The sequence below is a fragment of the Bufo bufo genome, chromosome 1, assembly GCF_905171765.1.
Source record: "Bufo bufo chromosome 1, aBufBuf1.1, whole genome shotgun sequence".
In the NCBI taxonomy this organism is placed as follows: Eukaryota; Metazoa; Chordata; class Amphibia; order Anura; family Bufonidae; genus Bufo; species Bufo bufo.
In genome coordinates this window covers 308812856-308833841 of record NC_053389.1, presented here as the reverse complement: position 1 = coordinate 308833841, position 20986 = coordinate 308812856, and the positions used below count along the sequence as shown (strand labels likewise).

At 43.7% G+C, this 20986-nt stretch overlaps 1 long non-coding RNA gene across 1 annotated transcript; it reads right to left on the bottom strand.

Moving 5' to 3' along the window:
* Nucleotides 1-2982: 2982 nt before the first annotated feature.
* On the bottom strand, nucleotides 2983-20520 carry LOC120986986. Its single transcript, XR_005775863.1, has 3 exons — nucleotides 20387-20520; nucleotides 19669-19672; nucleotides 2983-2992 (listed from the first exon to the last, which is right to left on the bottom strand). It is a non-coding gene; the product is annotated as an uncharacterized LOC120986986 (long non-coding RNA).
* Between the last annotated feature and the right edge of the window lie 466 nt (nucleotides 20521-20986).

Here is a 20986-nt window from a genome sequence, read left to right as displayed (position 1 = left end):
TTGACCCCGGCTTCTCCTGACCATTCTTTGCTTAATCCGTTGTACTGCGTAGCTCTCTTGGTTCTGACCCGGTCCGTTCATGTTCCGTATTTTGTCTTGTCTGTCTTCCCTGCACATATCCTAAGTTAGGGACTGCCGTCCAGTTGTCCCCTGTCATCAGGACTCGTGAGGCAAGTAGGCAGGGCCAGGGGTGAGGGTGGAGCGCAGTGGTCACTACCCTTCCCCCTGTGTGTGTGTGGACGTGACCGTTACAGATTAACAGGCCCAATAACCACTGTATCATGAATCCTCTTACTACCCTGACTGACCATGTCTCTAACTTGACACAGAGGGTGCAGGAGCTAGGAGAGAAACTCCGTTCTTGTGAGTTAGGGCAAGGTTCTTCCACTCCTCTGTCCTCCAGTCTATATTTTGAACCCCAGATCAAGCTCCCAGAACCCTTTTCTGGAGACCGGAAGAGGTTTCTCTCCTTTAAGGAGAATTGCAAACTCTACTTCCGTTTGCGTCCCGTGTCCTTCGGTCCCGAGAGCCAACGCGTGGGGATTATCATTTCTCTACTACAGGGTGATCCCCAGGACTGGGCATTTTCGTTACCTCCTGGGGCCAGTTGTCTAACTTCTGTGGAGGAGTTTTTTCAGGCCCTGGGTACCCTCTATGACGAACCAGACAGGGCCCTGGTAGCCGAGACAGCTCTTAGGGCACTGGTTCAGGGCCATCTCCCTGCGGAGGAGTATTGCACCCAATTCAGACGGTGGTGTGTCCCCTCAGGATGGAATGAACCAGCCCTGAAGAGTCAGTTTAGGTCTGGTCTATCTGATAATTTAAAAGATCTATTGGTCAATTACCAAATTCCTGAGACCTTAGACGAGATGATGACCCTAGTTGTCCGACTTGACAGACGAGTTAGAGAGAGACGACAAGAACGACAGTTCTGTTCTCAGATGGTGGTCCAGCCAGAGACCTTTTCCAGGGACAACACTGAGGTCTCCACCGAGGAACCCATGCAGGTTGGCATGACCCGGGGTAATCTTCGTCGCAGACGCAGAGAGTGCTTCTACTGTGGAGATCCTGGCCATTGGATCAACAAGTGTCCTAAGAGGGACCTCTCTGACAAGTCTTCTAAGGCAAGACAACCTAAAGACCAGGTACACCCTGATTTTTCTAAAGGTAAGCTTTTGGTACCCATAACAATTTCTCTGGGGGTTAATAAGTGGCCGGGTAAGGCCTTTATTGACTCCGGTTCAGCGGCCAGCTTTATTGACTTTGAGTTTGCTTGTAAATTGGGTATTCCAATGTTTGCTTTACCTACACCTATCCATGTCATGGCTATTGATGCTACTCCCCTGATTGGTGGTACGGTGAGGTCATGTACCTCTGAAATTTCTCTGTCCGTGGGTGTGTGCCACTCTGAGAGATGTTCTCTTCTAGTCCTGGAGAACCTACCGGTTGAGGTGGTACTAGGGTTGCCTTGGCTCCGTTTACATAACCCCACAATTGATTGGTCCAAAGGAGAGTTGGTGAAATGGGGACCTAAGTGTGACTCATGCTTGTCCGTGGTCAAGGCTGGGGTTTCAGTAAGGTCTAATACATTACCCTCTGTTATTAAGGAATATTCTGAAGGTTCTACCCCCCCATAGACCTTATGATTGCGCCATAGAGCTAATTGAGGGTGCCGAATTTCCTAAAGGTCGAATTTATAATCTTTCAGGGCCCGAACGCAAGGCTATGGAAGATTATATTAAGGAGAGCCTTGCTAAAGGGCATATTAGACCTTCAGTCTCTCCTATGGGAGCAGGGTTTTTCTTTGTTAAAAAGAAGGATGGTGGTCTTAGGCCTTGTATTGATTACCGGAGATTAAATAAAATCACTGTCCAAAATAGATACACTCTCCCATTGATTCCGGATTTATTTAACCAGGTTTTGGGGGCAACCTGGTTTTCCAAGATTGACCTGAAAGGGGCATACAATCTAATCCGAATCAAGGAGGGAGACGAATGGAAAACAGCGTTCAATACTTCGATAGGACACTTTGAATATCAGGTGATGCCTTTTGGACTCAGCAATGCCCCAGCTGTGTTCCAAAACTTAATGAACGATATTCTTAGGGAGTTCTTAGGTAAATTTATTATTGTCTATCTTGACGACATTTTGATATTCTCTCCTGATTTCGAATCTCATGTGTCCCATGTCAAACAAGTATTAGAGGTGTTGAGGGAGAACCAGCTATCCGCTAAGCAAGAGAAATGTGTCTTTGGTGTACAGGAGATACTGTTTCTAGGGCATGTTTTGACTCCTCACGCCTTTAAGATGGATCCTGGTAAGGTTTTAGCAATTAAGGAATGGGTAAGGCCTTCATCCTTAAAGGCTTTACAACGGTTTTTGGGTTTCGCAAATTACTACCGTAAATTTATCATGAATTTTTTTGTAATTGCTAAGCCATTGACCGACCTTACTAAGAAAGGGGCGGATTTGGAGGCCATTTCTTCATTTGAAACATTAAAAAAGGCATTTAGTAGCGCTCCCATTCTGATCCAGCCTGATCAGGAGAGACCCTTTATTGTGGAGGTGGATGCGTCCGAGGACGGCGCAGGAGCAGTCCTTTCACAAGGTCCTGCTAGCCTCACTAACCTGAGACCGTGTGCCTTCTTCTCTAGGAAATTCTCTCCCACGGAGAGAAACTACGACATAGGGAATAGGGAGCTTTTGGCCATTAAATGGGCATTTGAGGAGTGGAGACATTTTTTGGAGGGGGCAAGGCATCGAGTAACTGTTGTCACTGACCATAAAAACCTAATGTTTCTCGAGTCCGCTAAGAGGTTGAATCCCCGACAAGCCCGTTTTGATTTCTCCATTACGTTCAGGCCGGGAAGTAAAAATGTGAAGGCAGACGCATTATCTCGGAGCTTCCATGCTTTTCAACCCACTGAGACGCCGCCTGAATCCATCCTACCAGCAAACATCTTCTTAGCGGCTCTAACCCAGGATATCTCGGCTCGCATTAAGGCTGAACAACATCTGGCACCGGCATCCCCCCTAACAGATAAGTTGTTTGTTCCCGTACAATTTAGTCTCCAGCTGTTGGGTGAGTGTCACGATTCTGCCTTTTGTGGACATCCGGGTATTGAGGGCACTAAGGATCTGGTTTCTAGATCTTATTGGTGGCCCACTCTGACCAGGGATGTCAAGTCCTACGTGTCAGCCTGTGAGGTTTGTGCCAGGTCTAAGACACCTAGGACTCGTCCTGCTGGTAACCTACGACCCCTACCCATTCCCAGTAGACCCTGGTCCCATATCTCGATGGACTTTATAACTGACCTACCGCTGGCGGAGGGTAAGACTGTGGTTTGGGCAGTGGTCGATAGGTTTTGCAAGATGGTTCATTTCATTCCCCTGTCTAAACTTCCGAATGCTAAAACCCTGGCGTCTATTTTTGTGAGAGAGATTGTTCGTTTACATGGCATCCCGGAAAATATTGTTTCTGACAGGGGTGTGCAGTTTGTGTCCAAATTCTGGAGGGCCTTCTGTCAAAGATGTAAAATTTTGTTGTCTTTTTCTTCCGCCTACCATCCTGAGAGTAATGGGCAGACTGAACGCCTTAATCAGTCTGTGGAACAATTCCTGAGGTTGTATGTTGCTGATGACCAGCAATTATGGGTCAAATTCCTTCCGTTGGCTGAATTTGCTCTGAATAACCGTGTCAATTCTTCTGCTCGGGTCTCCCCTTTCTTTTGTAACCATGGTTTTCATCCCCGTTTTCATTCTGGGTCGTCCGTCTCCTCCTCTAACCCTGAAGCTGATAAACTCTCCTCCGAACTGTGCACAGTTTGGGCCCGGGTTCAATCGAACCTAGAAAAGGCTCAAAGTTCTCAAAAACTCAAGGCCGATAGGAGACGTTCAAGGGGGGTGAACTTTCAGGTTGGGGATAAAGTATGGTTGTCCTCCAAGAATCTATCTCTCAAGGTAGCTTCTAGAAAATTTGCTCCTCGTTTTATTGGACCATATAAGATCAGGGAGGTGATTAACCCGGTATCATTTAGGTTGGAGCTGCCCGAGTCATTCCACATTCATAATGTGTTCCATAAATCTCTGCTTAAAAAATATTTTGAACCGGTAGTACCATCAAAAGCCTCGCCTCCGCCGGTTCTTGTTAATGATGCTGTCGAGTATGTGGTGTCTAAAATAGTGGATGTCAGGAAGGTGCGTAATTCCTTGCAGTACCTGATTCACTGGAAGGAGTATGGACCTGAAGAGAGATCCTGGGTACCTGCCAGGGAGGTTCATGCTCCTATTAACCTACAAAAGGCCACCCGTCGGCTAAACAGTAAACAAAAAACCACTTGTATAACAACCAAGGTAAACCAAAAACTAACAAATGGGGGATGGTATAAAAATATAATTTTATTGATAAAAATTCAAAGGATGGAGCTACTACAGAATTACAAGAATGCGGAGAAGCACAGGGTCACAGACAACACAATACACCAAGATGTCAATGAATAATGACATCTATTACAGGTACCAGAGTAAAGTGCAAATGTGCATAAAAATAAACCAATGTGCAGTTGCTGTACGATTCCTTCCAACAATTGATGCAGAGTGCCCTGTTAGTAGCAGGGGAAAGACAAAGCGAATCCACACATAGCATAGAGGCCAGAGAGTAACAAATGAATTCCTCTCATAAAGAGCAGTATATAAACAATAATCGACATAAGTATGTAAAGAGGCTCGCTATGGATACGTGCAGAATCACCAGCAGGGTTAGAACAGGAAGAAATCAATGCAGACCGTACCTGAAGACATGGTGATGAGTGGGTGTGAGGACCCTGAGCGCACAACCTCGACGCGCGTTTCGCCCTGCGGCTTCGTCAGACTTGCTCCTAGACTTGTTCGTAAATTTCATTTAGAACACCCTGAAAAGCCATCGCCTGAAGTCTTGGGTCCGGTGGCCCCTCGTAAAAGGGGGGGTACTGTCACGGGGTTCCGAAGGTGCACTCGGTCCCCCATCGCCCGCAGACCTGTTGCTTAGCTTTGGGAATGAGGATCTGTGTTTGACCTCATTCCCATGGCAGCTTTACTAGCTGGGTGGCTCCCTGCTCCTAAGTCTGCCTTGAGCGCCGAGCTGATCACTCTGTGCTCGACTGGTTGGTCTGTCGGTCATGTGACGCTGGCCATGTCACATGACCCTCACTCCCCACTATAAATACAGGCAGCCTGCTGGCTACAGGTTGCCTGTTAATTTCTAGGTTCCTGGCTATTTGTTGGACTACTGAATATTTACCTGATCCTGTTCCCTGACGATCTTCTGCATGCTCCTCCTGTACTGCGCATACATCCTGGTATTGTGACCTCGGCTCCCACCTGACTACTCTCTTAGGACTCCTCTTGTACTTCGCTACTCTCCTGGTATTTGACCCCGGCTTCTCCTGACCATTCTTTGCTTAATCCGTTGTACTGCGTAGCTCTCTTGGTTCTGACCCGGTCCGTTCATGTTCCGTATTTTGTCTTGTCTGTCTTCCCTGCACATATCCTAAGTTAGGGACTGCCGTCCAGTTGTCCCCTGTCATCAGGACTCGTGAGGCAAGTAGGCAGGGCCAGGGGTGAGGGTGGAGCGCAGTGGTCACTACCCTTCCCCCTGTGTGTGTGTGGACGTGACCGTTACAGATAATTTGGTATTCTCGAAATCTGAGGAATGATGAAGGGTTGGTTTTTAAGACCAGGACCGACTAGATAGATAGATATAGATAGACAGATTTAGACGATATAGACAGATGATAAATAGATAGATAGATAGATAGATAGGTAGATAACAGATAGCAATAAGCTTTATTACTTCTGATGCTGATAATTTGAATAATGAAGGGATGGTTTTTAAGGCCAGACAGTTGTATTGGCAGAAAAGGCTTCAATTTTGGCATCAGTATCGGAATTGGACCTCCACCGATTGGCAAAGCCTTCTCCAATAAGTCATGTTTTTTTTGCTACATCGAAAGGATGGACATTGCACAGATTACACCCTGAAATTATTGTTGGAAGAACACAAGCTGGTGGTGGCAGAATTATTTTATGGGGAGTGTTTTTGTGGTGCTCTCTGGGACCCCTCCTCTATGTGGAAGGTACTCTCAAACAATTTGGGTATGAGTCCATCCTTGCAGATCACATACACCCATACATGCTGATTGTTTTCCCTGGCGTGTGTGGGATCTTCCGCAAGACAATGCAACATATCACACAGCAAAAATTTCCAACATTGGTTGGAAGAGCATGACCAAGACTTCTAAGTACTACCTTGGCCCTTAATTCCCCAGACTTGAACCCAACTAAACATCTGCATCATATTCCCTCTATGGATTCTCCCCCATGCACCCTGTAGCAGCTGTGGGATGCACTGCAGTCGGCATGGCCCCAGATACCTGTGACAACCTATCAGGACCTTATTGCGTTCTGGTCTTATTGAGTCCTTGTCTAGCTGCTATCTGTGATGCACACAGTGGTTACTCTGGATATTAGCTGGTGGTCATAATACCGTGAATCGATTGTGTATATTACACTTACTAATACAGCTTTTGTTGATATTCTGCATCATTTTCTATATTTCATAAGGTATGCCCCCTTGTTGGCCAAGTCTTTTGGGCTTTCCACAGGTGTCACGGACATTTCCGCGACAGGTGGCAGGAGATCGGTGAGACTGGTAACATGTGGTTTGATCTGACATGTTTTCTGTTTGGATCAAATGACATCTGTGTTGTTTCTGGTGCTTGCCACACCTTCTTTCCCCAGGTGTGGCTATTATGGTAATTTAACCTTCTCTATTTATTGTTGTTTCTCCCACTATGCTATGTGGTTAATAGCTTCAGTTTGAGTTGTGGATAGCTGGTGTGTGGATCTCGGCTGAGTTCCTGGTGCTGCCATAGCCACTTGAAGTTAAGTGTTTTCTTTCCCTTTTGTATTTTGTTTGGGTTATTTTGTGTATTGCATTTCCCTGTCATTTGTATTGAGGCCTGAGAGAGACTCCTGTTCGTCCTTCCTTTTGGAGGAACAGGTTTTCTCACTCCTGACATTAGTACCAGGGTCCTATAGGGTAAGTTAGGACATTAGGTATTCCTGTGTATGAACTTGTCTACCTTTGGGGTCTGTTCATACTGGTAGTTAGTCAGGACTTTGAATAGGGTTCTACTAGGAGGTGCCCATATACTTTCCCAAGTTTCCAGACCTTATTCCCTCACCCCTTGTTCGGTGTGGTGTTTCTCTCCCACACCCAAACGTGACATTATAAACCGCCAAAACCGTAATTTTTTATTTTTTTGCTTGTTTCAGTACAGCCATGGATCCTATTGCTGCACTGGCCAGAGAGCTGCAGGGCATGTCTTTGGAGGTAGCTGACCTCCGCATGACTGTCTTGCAGAACCAGAGATCACAGGCTGCTGGTCCTAGTGGTGATTACCAGGCCTGTCTCGAACCTAAAGTTGCCCTCCCAGACAGATTCTCTGGGGGAAGTGATAATTTCATTTTGTTTAGGGAGGCGTGCAAATTGTATTTTAGGGTACCTTGGCATGGTGAGTGGGCTTATGCCTTTTGATCAAAATATACACTAATGCCTCTTGTACAGCATGCAGTATAGGGGTCTGTACACTTTAATATTGCGCTTAGAAGTGACTTTAATTAGATCTAAGCATAGCATTGTGGATGTGTGATCCAGTTCTGTTTTTTTCCCCTTGATATATGCATGTTGAATCTTTCTTTTTTATTACTGGTATCACCACTCCTCCCATTCGGCACAGGTGGTTTTAATTTCGCAGAAGACTGCATATAAGTGGTAATTGACCTGCAGTTCCTAATAGCAATGGACATGTTGTATTAGACAACTGTTCACATGGTGCTGTACTGCGTGGTGGCCTTTGTTTTTGTGGCGCTGTGCTGGTGGGTTGGTGGGACCCTGTGCCATGGTTGGCATTGTCAGACAGCAGGGTTGCTGTTTGACTTCTGGGTCCTGCTGCCTACTAGGGCAGTGCCGCTTTGTCATTGTCACCACATTGTGCTGCGCCTTTTTGTCAGAGTCAGTCCCACTCAAAGAGGAAACCTTTGCGTGGTGAGTGGGCGTATGCCTTTTGATCAAAATGTACACTAATGCCTCTTGTACAGCATGCAGTATAGGGGGCTTTACACTTTAATATTTCGCTGAGAAGCAAGTTTAATTACATCTAAGCATAGTTTTGTGGATGTGCGTTCCAGTTCTGTTTTTCTCCCCTTGATATATGCATGTTGAACCTTTCTTCTTTATTACTGGTATCAGCACTTCTCCCATTCAGCACAGTTGGTTTTAATTCCGCAGAAGACTACATACAGTATAAGTGGTAATTGACCTGCAGTTCCTGTGTTACACAACTGTTCACATGGTGCAGTACTGCGTGGTGGCCTTTGTTTTTGTGGCGCTGTGCTGGTGGGTTAGTGGGACTTAATGCCATGGTTGGCATTGTCAGAAAGCAGGGTTGCTGTTTGACTCCTGGGTCCTTCCGCCTAGTAGGGCAGTGCCACTTTGTCAACACATTAAGCTGAGCCTTTTTGTCAGAGTAGGTCCCACTCAAAGAGGCAACCTTGGCGTGGTGAGTAGGCTTATGCCTTTTGATGAAAACGCACACTAATGCCCCTTGTACAGCATGCAGTATAGGAGGCTGTGCACTTTAATGTTGCGCTGAGAAGCGAGTTTAATTAGATCTAAGTATAGCACTGTGGATGTGCGATCCAGTTCTGTTTTTTGGACCTCCCTGGCCGAGACCAAGCTTCATGGACTACATCAAGAAGAGCATTCTGTTAAGATCTATTGCTCTGAGTTTAGGAGGTGGACTACGGATACTGAGTGGAACAATCCGGCTCTCCGTAGTCAGTTCTGTCAGGGATTATCAGTGTTCTGTCTTAATACACGTTCACACAGTGTGCAGTCTGACATTCAGCATAAACTATCACTGCCTTTCAAATAAGAGGACTGTTCTTTGTAGTCTAACTTGTTTATTGGTAAAACAGGAGTATTTGGTAAAACTACAAGAATACTAATAGCATGTATAGGTATTAAGCATAGAATTGCATGTACTATAACATTAACAGTCATCAGTGAAAGCACATGGTAAAATGGCTGCCTAACATAGGACTGCATGTATATCTAACAGTAGAAACAACTGCCTAAGTAACAATTATAACTAACTAAACAGCTCTGCATAACATAATGTCCCTGAAACAAAGGTAGATCTCTCACCAGATAAGCTTTTACAAGGATGGTGGAGTTTGAGAATGAGACATGCATAGGACAGCTCTATACTGTGTCCTGGAGACTTCTCTTTCCCAGGATGCTTTGCACTCCCACAATGCTTTGCACCACCCACAATGCAGCAGTCTTTGTAACAGGAAATCAAAGTGTAATACAACTTAAAACAGAAATACCAAAACCCTGGAATAAAATAGAATCATTTTTTTAACCCTGCTTGGCAGAACAATCAGAGAGCCTGAAGGACACTTTGGCCTTTCATGAGAATCCTGAGTCTCTGGAAGCCGCTATGTCTCTTGCAGTACGCATTGCTAGATGCTTGATAGAGAGATCTAAGGGCCCCCACTCTCAGGACGTACTATCACATAACGTATCATCTTCCTCTGACACTTTGGGTGAAGATACTCCTGGGTTTATGTCTGTGGATGAACCCATGCAATTAGGGGGAACTACTCCTGGATCTGCTTTTAAGCAAATTAGTCTTAGGAAAAGAATGTTTTTTTTCTGCTGACAAAAGGGACATTTTATCGATGTATGTCCATGCATTCAGCGTCAAAAAAGAAAAAAAAAGGGACGTCTAATTCCCATCTGACTCTTGGAGGTATGAGATGGGAGTCTTCGACTGGTAGTACCCGATTTCTCCTGAATGCTGAGGTGGCACTAGAGTCCAAGACTGTGGGAATTGAGGTGTTTATCGACAGTGGCGCAGGGATGAACCCGATTGATGCTCAGTTCGTCCATAGGCACGGGTTGTCTCCAAGAGCATTAGAGAAAAACATTTCCATTTTTGCTATTGATTCTGCACCTCTAACTCAGAAGTGTTTATCTCAGATGATGCATGACATCCGATTAAGAGTGGTTTTCTTTCATCAGGAATTCATCTTGTGTTTTGTGTTGGAGGGTCTCCCTGCTCCGTTGGTTCTGGGTTTACCGTGGTTAGGCAAGCACAATCCAACCATCGATTGACAAGCTAGACAGATTCTGGATTGGGGTGATTATTGCGTTGACAATTGTCTGAATACATCTTTTTCTGCTTTAACCACAAAAAAATTACCCTCTTTTATATCTGATTTTGCCGATGTATTTTCTGAAAGTGGATGCCATTGTCCTATCAGCCTTATTCCTCGAGCTAAGTTGCCCAAATCTAGGTTGTATAACCTTTCTGGACTCAAAAGAACGACCATGATAGAGTATATTACCGATAGTTTAGCTAAAGGACACATAGGACCTTCCAAATCTCCAGTGGCAGCAGGGTATTTAATTGTAAAAAAAAAGGATGGAACTCTTAGGCCATGTCTGGATTTCTGTGAGCTCAATCAGATTACTGTCCGTGATCCTTACCCCATTCCTTTGATTCATGATTTGTTTAACCAGATTGCTGATGCCAAGGTGTTCTCCAAGTTGGACTTAAGGGGGGCATATAATCTGGTCAGGATCAAGGAAGGGGATAAATGGAAGATGGCTTTTAATACTCCAGAGGGTCACTTTGAGAACCTGGTCATGCCTTTTGGGTTGACCAATGCTCCTGTGGTTTTCCAACATTTTGTGAATTACATTTTTCATCATCTGGTGGGAAGGTTTCTTGTCGTGTATTTGGATGACATACTAATTTATTCTCCAGACGTGGAGACTCATCAGGATCACGTTAGACAGGTGTTACAGATCCTAAGAGATAATAAATTGTATGCAGAATTAGAGGAGTGTGTTTTTTCTGTACATGAGGTGCAATACTTGGGCTACCTTCTGTCATCTTCAGGTTTTTTAAATGGATCCAGAGAAAGTCCGTGCTGTATTGGACTGGGATTGACCCAAAAATCTGAAAGCTTTTATGCGGTTTTTGGGGTTCACCAACTATTACCGAAAATGTATTCAGAACTATTTGACAGTGGTGAAACCCTTAACTGACATGACTAAAAAAGGGATGGATGTTTCAGTGTGGTCTGATTTGGCATTGCGAGCCTTTTCTGAGGTTAAGGAGTGCTTCGCTTCTGCCCCTATATTGGTGCAGCTGGACCTATCACAACCTTTCATTGTGGAAGTTGACGCGTCCGAGGTGGGGGTAGGAGCAGTCTTATCGCAGGATCCATCACCTGGTAAATAGCGCCCACGTGCATTTTTCTCTAAAAAACTCTCTGCCGCAGAGAGAAATTACGATGTGGGCAGCAGTGAGTTGCCGGCCATTAAGTTGGCTTTTGAGGAGTGGCGTCATTGATTGGAAGGGGCGATTCATCTGATCACGGTGTTCACAGATCACAAAAATCTGGCTAACCTGGAGTCGGCTAACCCGAGGCAGGCCAGATGGTCTTTGTTTTTCACCAGATTCAAATTTATTGTCACTAATCGTCCTGGGGTTAAGAACATCAAGGCAGATGCCTGTAGTTTTCCTAGAGGCGGTGATTTTAAGTCTGAATCCGATACTGTCGGAGGGGGTGGTGATATCCGCTTTATACCCTGACCTAGAAAGGAAGGTGTTAGAGGCTCAGGGAGACACATCGGAGTCTTGCCACTCTGGGAAATTGTTTGTTCCATCAAAATTGCGTCATAAGGTGTTTGAGGAACATCACTGTACAACTGGGAGTAGATCCACTGCCAACCTTATCTTTCATAGATTCTGATGGCCAGGGTTGCATAAGTGTGTTGAGGACTAAGTGTCGGACTGTAGTATCTGTGCACGCGCTAAGGTGACACATACTCGACCTTCTGGATCTCTACTTCCATTGCCCATACGGTACAGACCATGGACTCACTTGTCTATGGATTTTATTACTGATCTGCCTAATTCATGTAGAAAGAAAGTTATTCTGGTGGTAGTTGATTGTTTTTTTGTAAAATGGTGCACTTTATAGCATTGCCTGGCCTACCTAATGCTAAAACATGTGTGCAAGTGTTTGTTGACCACATTGTGAAACTTCATTGCATTCCCTCTGACTTGGTCTCGGATCATGGGACTCAGTTTGGGACAGAGTGACAATAAAATAATAATTTACAGCAACTTGGGAGTGCCGGTCCTTCATTGTCATTACTCCTAAAGTCATATATATTGCATTCTTCTCATTAGCCCACAAGCAAAAAGCAGTGAGGGATCATGGCTACTGATGAAATAAAATCTAGAATATGTGCGATTACGAAGATATAGCTCTATATTCTAAATATTCGGGAATTTTTGAAGTGGCAATATTCGCAATAAAAATTTGTGATTAGAATATTCGCGATCAACACTAGTTATAACCATGTTATAACGAAAAACAAAAATGGAATTCATAACGCTGATGTGAACCCACCCTAATAGAGTAATTAAGAATTACTCAGGGAATGCATGCTGAACTTGGATGGCCCTGGTCCCAACACGCGTTTCGGCGTATCTTTGTCTGTGATGTGAGTTACCAGCGATGTTCCCTTCATTCCTACCACTCATCCCATTCTTACTTAGTGTATTGTATTTTTTAACTATCTACAATGTGTGTCAATAATATTTTTATATTTTTGGTAAGCTGTGGCTCTGGTTTATCATAGTTTTCAACCATTGATCATAGTTACTGTATTTTTCGCCCCATAAGATGCACTTTTTCCCCCCAAAAAATGGGGGGGAAATGCCCCTGCGTCTTATGGGGCGAATGCTGACAGTTTAACATCGCTGGATGCGATGTACAAGCGAGCAGGGGCCGGGGGAGGGAATGGGAGGAGGAGCTGGGGGCCTGCAATAGCGGCGGGGCGGTGCAGTCAGTGTACTATAGCCCCGCCCCGCCGCTCCGGTATACTAATATAAAATGTCTTATTCAATTAAAAATTATTACACATGCCCCCTCACTCCTAATAGTACCTTACATCATATTCCTAATAGCTTCTGTAAAATGCCGGCAGGCAGGCCGGGCGGGCGGCAGCGTAACTCCCTGATGTCACGTGCCTGCGCCGCCTACTTTATGAATGAGTGATGTCAGTGAGTGACGCGCCGGCCACCCGGCCTGCCTGCCGGCATTGTACAGAAGCTATTAGGAATAGGATGTAAGGTACTATTAGTAGTGAGGGGGCATGTGTAATAATTTTTTATTGAATAAGACATTTTATATTTGTATACTGGGGGGGCTGATCTGTGGATAACATCCGTGGATGGCACAGTTAAGGGGGGGGTCTGTGGATGGCACTGTTATGGGCTGGGGGGTCTGTGGATGGCACTGTTATGGGCTGGGGGGTCTGTGGATGGCACATATATAACAGTACCATCCACAGATCCCCCCTGTAACAGTGCCAGCCACAGATCCCCCCTGTAACAGTGCCAGCCACAGATGACCCCTGTAACAGTGCCAGCCACAGATCCCCCCTGTAACAGTGCCATCCACAGATGACCCCTGTAACAGTGCCATCCACAGATCCCCCCTGTAACAGTGCCATCCACAGATCCCCCCTGTAACAGAGCCATCCGCAGATCCCCCCTGTAACAGTGCCATCCACAGATCCCCCCTGTAACAGTGCCATCCACAGATCCCCCCTGTAACAGTGCCAGCCACAGATCCCCCTGTAACAGTGTCTGTCATCCACAGATCCCCCCATAACAGTGTCCATCATCCACAGATCCCCCCTGTAACAGTGTCCGTCATCCACAGATCCCCCCTGTAACAGTGTCCGTCATCCACAGATCCCCCCTGTAACAGTGTCCGTCATCCACAGATCCCCCCTGTAACAGTGTCCGTCATCCACAGATCCCCCCTGTAACAGTGTTCGTCATCCACAGATCCCCCCATAACAGTGTCCGTCATCCACAGATCCCCAGTAATAGTACCATCCACAGACCACCATTAGTTCCAAACCCACCAAAAGCACACCTTTTGGATAAAATTTATTTTTTTCTTATTTTCCTCCCCAAAAAACCTAGGTGCGTCTTATGGGCCGGTGCGTCTTATAGGGCGAAAAATACGGTATGCCCTAATAGAACAGAGCAAAAAAGAGCCAAGTGACCAATATATAAGAAAATTAATATCAATAAATTAACAAATTAATTAACAGCTAAGTAAATAAAAACTAATTATTAATGATAAATATTTGTAACACTCTTTCCTGACAGGGAATGAAAGTGCAGGGATAGTTGTGTGGCTGGGGCACCATATAGGCACTGCACCACAACGCACAATGCTCAATAAGGTCAATTTTGTAAAAAGCTACAGAAGTTATACTATGTATTGTGCTGTGTGTGACAAACCTTGAAACTTGAACTGTATATTTTTGGATTGTGGGAGGAAACCAGAGTACCTGGAGGAAACCCATGCAAACACAGGGAGAACATACAAGTTCCATCCAGATATATTCCCTGGTCAGATTCCAACCCAGGACTCAGACCTGCCCATAATAATAATCTTTCAGAACATGTAGGGATGAAATAGTTGGGACTACATTCATACCTGGTCCAAGAGCTTATGAGGTACCAAGGGTTCCTTATGAGGAGAACAGTACTATAGATGGCATATGGTGGGTCTGTTATGACTCTGATTAAATATTTAGTACAGTACATTGACAATTCATTTATCTCCAATTGTCTTTGTCATTTCTATTAAATCCTGATGATATCACTCTGATGTAATCAGACTTATACGTTATGTCTGCACCATGGCCATCCAGTATGGTGATTTATGTATTACTCATTTAGTCCCAGCACATTCAGCAGCACATTATTGCATGAAATAATGCCATTTGGATGGGCCAAAAGGTCATCACTTTAACAGAGGAGCCAAATTAAAATGAATGCAGCAAATCATGTCTCTCTTTTGCTGTTATTATAAAATTACCATTAGTGGTGCAGTTGCAGAGCTTAACTATCAGTCAATTTTATGTACTGTTTATTTTCCTTCTGCTGCTTGTGTTAGGCCACACAATGAGAATATAAGGATCTGAGAGACCATCCTGTGGTTTAAAGCAATTTCATATATATTCAATGCAAAAGCATAATTTGAAGTTTCTGTGCATCAATACTACATCTGCAACAGGGATCCCACTACGAGGTGCCATTTATCATACTGGTGTCTCATGCACCAGGTTTAGCAGTGACTGCTACTGGGGCATGTGTGTGAGTGTGTGGCTGGATAGGAGTAGCAGTAGTTGTGGTACCCACTGTATTGAGGCTCCCTGAGCAGACCTGCAGTGATGTGGGAGGGTGTACCTTTCTTCCCTGAGGCACTCTTTGTTCTAAGGTTCTCCTGCCTGATGACTATTGAGGTGCCTTTGGTGGTGTAGGTTTTGAGGTGCAAGCCAGGGTCCCTCCAACATTTTGCATCATAGTAGTATTGCATGAAGCAATGATGAGGCCAAGTTAGTTGCAACAACTTTACTGTACTTTACTGCAGCAGTAAACGGATAATTAACACAGGCACTGTTCACATGAGATGCCGTTTCCGCAGTTGGTATATGCAATTCCCAAGGCTGTGTATAAAGAGTTAGTTGCTTTCCCTTTCCCATATTTCCTTTCCCAGCCTAAGAGGTTCTATATCTTGTTCTCTTAGGTACACCACTATCCTCAGTGGAATACAGTGTCTGAACAGAGGGCACTTTCTGTCTGGGAAAAACTAAGGTTTGTTTTCTCCCACCACATTCAGAGACGTCTGAAGCCTCAATACCAGGGCATCTACCTTTCTCTGGCAAATCAGTCTGCAAACCTCTTTAATATGTCCTCTGTCAAGTCATGTAGATTGTCCCTTTTTACTTTTGTAATCTACAAAAGCCTTCTGGGAATTCTGCTATACACTGCCTTGTAGCTGCTCACAGGTCTGTAGCTATTTTAGAACTGAGCTTCACTTCTTCTTTGAGAGGAAGGGGGTGGTGCCAGCACACCCTAGCAACTAAGGTACTTCCCACTCCACACACAGCCTATGGGAAATGGAGAACATAAACATCATGTATGAAATAGTGATTTTCACACTAGCAAAGCTTTTCAGCAAGCTGCAGGATGCTACACTAGTTTTGTATACTCCTGCTTACATGCATTGTGCTTTTCTCAGATATGATAATATTCAAAGATGAAAAGTACTATCAGTTCCACATGGTGGCACTCTAATCTGACTCAATAATATTTTGTCTTTTTGGCTAAGCCAGTGAAATTTGTTCACTACCATTAATATACGGCATATGATTGACAATTTCCTGGGTGGGCAAAAAGCTTTTTCCTTCATTTTCCAGCAACAGACTGTACTGTTCCCTCATTGAATATGATATCCTCCTACAGTACAGCTTCTTGGTAATCTATCGCCAATGTACTTGGAAATGATTTGCAAATGACTTGGCAAAAGAAGATGCCATACTGTGGGAAAGCAATAATTATGAAGGGAACGTAGAACCAGTTATAATAGTATTGCGCTGTAATTTTACAAAAAGTCTAAATCTTAATGTAACAGCATTCATCATAATGTCCAATTTATACCTAGTTACATTACTCCCTTTAATATAAAGCAGATTTTTAAATCCTGTTGATATCCAAATAAGTAGAGTAGATATCATTTGCTTTATGTTCACTGTGAGATATCTACGTATCAAATATGCTTGGTTATATAGATCTATTGTAAAATAATGGGTGATTGAAATGGTTCTCCACCCTGGACAATCCTGTGTCATTAAAATACCCCACGCACATTTAGCCCTAATGGACCTATTAGACCACTTGATTTTTGGGCTATTTCTTAGGAACAATTGTTCATAAGAATGCTTGTTCCTGATAACTGGCCCTAATAATCGAGCAGACAGTCGGCGGATAAATGAGCAGATGTTCCTTTGTTGGCTGAGAGGCATCTTTCATAAGGGTGAGAGATGCCTGATTATCGGCGGCACATCTTCCTGTGTAAGCTGAAAATCAATATGACTGAATATACGAGGAATGACTGTGTTAGCAAGTTGCAAACCTTCCTCACCGAATTATTTTGCATCGGCTTGTGTAATCATGCCGATGCAAAAGAGTGGGATGGATATCATGTATTTGCATCCGCACTGCCCTAAGATCTAATGCTTAATACCATTCCGTTTTGAGGCTTGCATGAGGCCACTACTGCACCTATGGTTGACTCTGATTTGATGCAGATGCATACAGAGTTTTTCCATATGCATCCAACAGAAAAATATTGTGGCATGCTCCATTGGTTGCCATACGTATGAGGCTTTAATCTCTTAATAGCATTTCTGTTATGCAGGTCCTCTGGATTCTAAAATTTCACAACTTTCCTTATGACTGATAATACGCCATTGTGAAGTTTAGATCATCTAGTGCTCATATTATTAGAACCAGAAATATTTAATTAACCCTTTAGTGACCATCCATATACCTTTTTACTGTGGTCACTAAGGGGCCTTGGGCTGGGCCGCCACCTTTTTGTCTGGACTAAGCCCTGCACACATCTCCCGTGCAGCAGAGAGCCAGGGCTTGGCTTTCTCATGAGAGCCGCGCTTCTGCTCTAATGGCCATTTAACCCCCAGGGAAATATGTATGAGGTTTTTGTGGGGTGGCAATGTCAGTGCACGCAGGCCGGTGCCTAGTGAAGGCCTGATGCCTGCCTCTAGCATTTCCAAGCATGCTGTGGCTCACTGGTGCAGCCTACTGGTGAATGTCAGTATAGTACTGACATTAAAATACAATGCACTACAATAATAGTGTATTGTATTTTAGAAGCAACCAAAATATCACCTATTATAGTTCCCCTGTGGGACTATTAAATGGTTAAAAAAAAAGTGGAAACAATTCAATTAAAAGATATGATTTATTTTCCATTGAAAAACGCTAAAATCAACTAAAAAAATTGCAGAATTGCTGCTTTTTGCTTATTCACAACAAAAAAACTGAATAAAAAAAAAAAACTGAATAAAAAGCGATAAAAAAGTACCCCAGTATGATACCAATTAAAAGTACAAGGTATCACGTAAAAATCAAGGCCTCACACAGCTCTGTAGGGATAAAAATAAAAAAGGTTATTGGTCTTGGGATGTGGCGATGCAAAAACATTTTCTTCTTTAAAATAAAAATTGTGCAAAAGTAGTAAAAATAAAAACTATATATACAGTCAGGTCCATAAATATTGGGACATGGACACAATTCTAACATTTTTGGCTCTATACACCACCACAATGGATGTGAAATGAAACAGACAAGATGTGCTTTACCTGCAGACTGTCAGCTGTAATTTGAGGGTATTTACATCCAAATCAGGTGAACGGTGCAGGAATTACAGCAGTTTGCATATGTGCCTCCCACTTGTTAAGGGTCCAAAAGTAATGGGACAGAATAATAATCATAAATCAAACTTTCACTTTTTAATACTTGGTTGCAAATCCTTTGCAGCCAATTACAGCCTGAAGTCTGGAACGCATAGACATCACCAGATGCTGGGTTTCATCCCTGGTGATGCTCTGCCAGGCCTCTACTGCAACTGTCTTCAGTTCCAGCTTGTTCTTGGGGCATTTTCCCTTCAGTTTTGTCTTCAGCAAGTGAAATGCATGCTCAATCGGATTCAGGTCCGGTGATTGACTTGGCCATTGAGTAACATTCCACTTCTTTCCCTTAGAAAACTCTTTGGTTGCTTTTGCAGTATGCTTTGGGTCATTGTCCATCTGCACTGTGAAGCTCCGTCCAATGAGTTCTGAAGCATTTGGCTGAATATGAGCAGATAATATTGCCCGAAACACTTCAGAATTCATCCTGCTGCTTTTTTCAGCAGTCACATCATCAATTAATACCAGAGAAGCAGTTCCATTGGCAGCCATACATGCCCACACCATGACACTACCACCACCATGCTCACTGATCAGGTGGTATGCTTAGGATCATGAGCAACTCCTTTCCTTCTCCATACTCTTCTCTTCCCATCACTCTGGTACAAGTTGATCTTGGTCTCATCTGTCCATAGGATGCTGTTCCAGAACTGTGAAGGCTTTTTTAGATGTCGTTTGGCAAACTCTAATCTGGCCTTCCTGTTTTTGAAGCTCACCAATGTTTTACATCTTGTGGTGAACCCTCTGTATTCACTCTGGTGAAGTCTTCTCCTGATTGTTGACTTTGACACACATACACTTACCTCCTGGAGAGTGTTCTTGATCTGGCCAACTGTTGTGAAGGGTGTTTTCTTCACCAGGGAAAGAATTCTTTGGTCATCCACCACAGTTGTTTTCCGTTGTCTTCCGGGTCTTTTGGTGTTGCTGAGCTCACCGGTGCGTTCCTTCTTTTTAAGAATGTTCCAAACAGTTGTTTTGGCCACGCCTAATGTTTTTGCTATCTCTCTGATGGGATTTTTTTTTTTTCAGCCTAATGATGGCTTGCTTAACTAATAGTGACAGCTCTTTGGATCTCATCAGAGTTGACAGCAACAGATTCCAAATGCAAATAGCACACTTGAAATGAACTCTGGACCTTTTATCTGCTCATTGTAATTGGGATAATGAGGGAATAACACACACCTGGCCATGGAACAGCTGAGAAGCCAATTGTCCCATTATTTTTGGTTCCTTAACAAGTGGGAGGCAGATATGCAAACTGTTGTAATTCCTACACCGTTCACCTGATTTGGATGTAAATACCATCAAATTACAGCTGACAGTCTGCAGTTAAAGCACATCTTATTCGTTTCATTTCAGATCCATTGTGGTGGTGTATAGAGCCAAAAATGTTAGAATTGTGTCCATGTCCCAATATTTATGGACCTGACTGTATTTGGTCTTTTTTCAGCCTTATAAACTATGTTACTATGTTACTATGTATATTATGTATACAATTTTTATATTCATATATACTGTACATTGCACTTGCATATTCTGCGGCGCTGTACAGATTCTCATCACTCAAATTATTAGCATCCTGTATTAGCTGATCATATGTACAGTAAAAAGGTAATGTATATCTCCACATTTTAACACCATTTCATTTATAAGGTTACTTTCACATCTGCGTTTTTTCGTTCCAGTATTGAGATCTGGCAGAGGATCTCAATACCGCAGGAAAACTTTGTCATTTATTGTCAATGGGGACAAAACTGAATGAAACGGAATGCACCACAATTTATTCTGTTCCATTTGATTGCTGCAAGCAGCATTTATCTGTCCGTGATGTGGTGTGGAGCAAGACGGATTCGTCATGAGTAATGTAAGTCAATGGTGCCATAAACAAAAGAAAACAAAAGAAAACGGATCCTGCACCCATTGACTTACAATGGTTTTAATGATGGATCCATCATGGCTATTTTAAAGATAATCCAGCCGGATCCATTCATATTAGATTCTGCTGGTTGTATTATCTAGACAAAGCATTTGCTCGTTTCATAGTTGGGCACCGAACACATTTCCCGCAGGGTTTAAAACCCCACTGTGGACCACAGAGCGAATACGCTAAGTTCGAATTTGGTAAAGAGTTATCTGGAATCCAAGCCCCGACAGATTATTCCTGGGGATAGGGGTCCACAGTGGGGTTTTAAACCCTTCGGGAAATGTGTAGCGTGCCCAAATATGGAATGAGCAAATGATTTTACGGGCTCTGGAGGTACGAAGACATTCAAAATGACACATCATATTACCTGCTCTACCTCCAAAGTGATCTATTACGCCACTTGTCCGTGTCCAAAGATCTATATTGGACTTATGACTCGTGAACTAAACGTCCGGGTACGGGAGCATGTAAGGGACATCATTGCAGCAGAAAATACAGACGATTGGGAGGACCTTAAACCCATTGCAAAACACTTCAGGATTTGCCATGCGTGTAACCCTAGATTTTTGAAG